The sequence below is a fragment of the Anastrepha obliqua genome, chromosome 2 (assembly GCF_027943255.1).
Source record: "Anastrepha obliqua isolate idAnaObli1 chromosome 2, idAnaObli1_1.0, whole genome shotgun sequence".
In the NCBI taxonomy this organism is placed as follows: Eukaryota; Metazoa; Arthropoda; class Insecta; order Diptera; family Tephritidae; genus Anastrepha; species Anastrepha obliqua.
In genome coordinates, this window is record NC_072893.1 from 66,999,785 (window position 1) to 67,003,482 (window position 3,698).

Sequence of the window (3,698 nt, forward strand, 5' to 3'; positions counted from 1 at the left end):
AGATATACCTTTAATAAAAATGATGAAGACCAATTTTTATCTAGAGGCTAGTAAAGGATGATCAAATTGCAATTCAAGAAACATTTTCTCTAATAGGATTTTTTTTGGGAAATCTCACGTCACTACTCTCAAACGTAATACATAATTTTTTAGTATTCATTGACATTTCATCATGGAAAGATTTACGCCTCAGCAACGTTTAAAAATTGTCCAATTGAATTATGAACACCGACGCTCTGTGAAAAGTGTTCATCGCGCGCTCAGGCCAACTTGTGGTGTATGGCGATGAGATAGATTTTTGGCTGTATGGCTATGTCAATAAGCAAAATTTCCGTTTTTGGCCCGAAGAGCAACCCGAGCCATTCAAGAACAGCAGTTACATCCATTGAAACTTGACATACAGCCCGGGTCCATAAGCATAAGTCTGCATACATTTGGAAATAAAAAAATATTCCGAAAAAAATATAGCGACCCTAATGAAAAAATTCGTGAGAGCATTCTTATACTTTTTCTTATATGTATATTAAAATTCAGAGCTGTTTGTGCGCCCATTTTCCATGCATTTCATTTGCCTTCACGCCACTTTCTTAATAAGCTGAATTTGTACTGATTCTGCTCACATAACTACTTAGGTATTTACTTTCCCTTTGCCAGCACCCGCGGCTAATCGTGAATTAAGTGCCCCGCACGAATGTTCTTATTTTTAAAGCGCTTATTGATAGCCTGAGGTGGTTGTTAAACTCGGTGCAGAAAATATCACACTTATAAACGTTATCGAATTTCCAATGTACAAGGGTGCCTTAACACATTCACGCGCATGACAAGTATAACAACAAAATTTTAGTGTCGCTCAGTATCATTTCATTTTTTACTAAATTTCTATAATTCTATACCATTTTTTTGATAATTGGGTACAGGACAACCGGGTAGAAAGTTTTTCATGCAATTTTCAAGAAGAAGAAACCCAGCAGCCTTACTAAATCCAAAAGGCGCATGATTTCACACCAAAGCAGCAACAAGTCAGACCGAAGTTTCTTCGCTTGGCCAAAGCCGAAAGCGGTCAATTTCCGAACATTATGTTTTCTGGCGAGAAAATTTTACAAATTGAGCAATTCGTAAACTCCCAAAACGATGGGGTTTATTTGACCGACCGTTCGTACTAGAATTTGAGCAAGCGATTGGCCACCATGAGGCAGCACCCACCACAGGTAATGGTTTAGGCCGCTGTAAGCGCAGATGGGCGCTCTCCAATCGTTTTCATCGAGCCTGGCGTCAAGGTAAATTTTTAAGTATTACCGGGAAAGTATTCTGGAAACAAACTTTTCGCTGAAACGTAAGTTTTCAACCTAAATTTATGGTCCTTTTAATTGCTTACACTTCGAGTGCCAGGCTCTGTATATATATATTTTTTTTAATTCTTAGATTTTCACGAGTGAAGTTTACAAATAAAAGTGCTGATGTTATCAGACGTCATTTCTGCTGCCAATTCTTAGCTTGGATTCAGAAAACGGAACTCCCAAGAATTTGTGAACCCGCTGACACTAAAAGTGTTGTATCTTTCTATGCTCAGTAAAATCTTTTCTTGAGTATGCAAGTTTTATTTTCGATTTTGGATGCTCCTTACATTCCGAGTGAATAGAGGGCATTCAAGAAAAAATCACTAAATTTGCTCTCGCAGATTGTTTTCTTACTAACGAATGGTAAAATATAATCTCCCTTGTCGAGTTTTGAACTTGCCATTTAAACAAGAGCAAAATGCATGGTATTGCTTTTGAAAAGGATGGAGTGGAGTGGATTCACGTGAACAATTATCTATTTTGGCTTTTAACATTCCCCCTAAAGCTTTAAGAGATAAGTCTATATTTTATATAAAATGTCAAAGTATGATTTATGACTTGACTGAATCAATTATATGTTAATGTCGCTGTTTAAACCCAGGAAGACAATCACATTCTGTCACACGTTAAAGATAATCATGCGAGATTCTTAACCAGATTTTTGTCTTATTTTATTGATTTATTTCCCGAAGAAAAGAGCCATATGCCATTTAACATATTCGTCTACTTACTATTCGACATCAGAGAAGACATTTGATCTGGTGTATCCACTCCGCCTCTAGTTTGAACATAATAAATAATCATCTCTGGTTTTCCGGTAATTTCATTTACATTGGCGTTGACACCGCAAAGTGATAACAAGCAAACCATTTTAGCTGGCTTCGGCCTATAAGAGGCAAGAGTAAGGGGTCCGTCAAATCAAAACATAGATATTCCCATTTGCCTAAAGTGACTGTTTTTGATTTCATCAGGTAACTCGCGTTTGTTTTATCGCAGCGTTCCTACAATCTTCAGTTTATAAGGTTCCTGAAGTAAGGTTTTCCCCAAAGAGATTCAAGTAAACCAAATGTTGCATGAAACATTACGACAACTTCATAAGTGTCACGAAATGTAGCAGCGATCATAGATATGCTTCGCTTCAAAGACATCTCGCCACTGATAGATAGAAGATATTGAGGCATAAAGCAGGATCATATAGTAGATTACGACATATTCGTTTAGAACACCTTTGAGAACTAACAATATTCAGTGCTGACACTCGGCTATGCTTTTGAATGTCTACTTCTTTCCTCTAATAGTTCTCTGCGGTAGTGTAGTTATTCGTCGAAATGCTGATGAAGAAGCTAATTGTTCAATATCCTCTTGGACTATGGGTTCGTTTACGCAAAGTATCGGCAGTTCTTCCCTCTGCTCATTCTCCACCTCACGCTTCATCTTCGCTCTGGTGGTTTTCTACCTCGCTATCCGTGTCTTCACAGGTTAACTCATCATCAGTCTCCAAAAGAGCAGCCAGGATGCGGTCTTCGTCCAAATTGAAACGCGCCATTGTGTTTTCACAAATATAAAACTGTAGTATAAAATTTGAAAATATATGTATCTATAATAATTAATTATAAAATAAATTAAGCCCCTCGAATATCCATATAGACAAAAATCGTGAATGACACTTGAAACATATTCGTGCGTAATTTTGACTAACAGAGTTCTTATAAAGGGTGGTTAAATTTCAAGGGCCTATGTTGAATGTGAAGCACACCTAAACGTCAACGACACCGTTGGACTTCTTTCTTTGGGATTATTTGAAAGAAAAGGTGTACGTTGATAAGCCAGCAACAATTCAAGAGCTAAAGGACGAGATAATGCGGCACATTAACGGCATAGGACCTTAATTATGCCTCAGCGTCATCGAAAATTTGGAACATCGGATGAAGGTGTTCCGCCGAGAAATTAAGAAAAATGACAATAATTTAAACAAAAATTGTATTTTATTCAAAATCAACACCGGCCCTTGAAACTTAACCACCCTTTAGAAAAAGTTTTTTTCTAATAGCGGTCGCCTCTCGGCAGACAAGTGTATTTCTGTCATGAAAAAGCTTAAAACAGTAGGTCCCTCCATTTGTGGAACAACGGTTAGCAAAAAAGTCTTGCGGTATTTTTATTGAATTTTCAATTGTTCATAAAATTGGTTATAATAATGCGATTTAAGTCAAATATGCGCCGTTTTGTTCGATGACGAGTTCCCAACGAGATGCCAACTTCATAATGCCCCTCTTATAGAAGCTCGCTTCCCTATTGTCTCGGAGAGCCAATTTTCACAGGACTCTCTTGAGGACAACTTCCGACTACCAAGCTCGTTCGCCA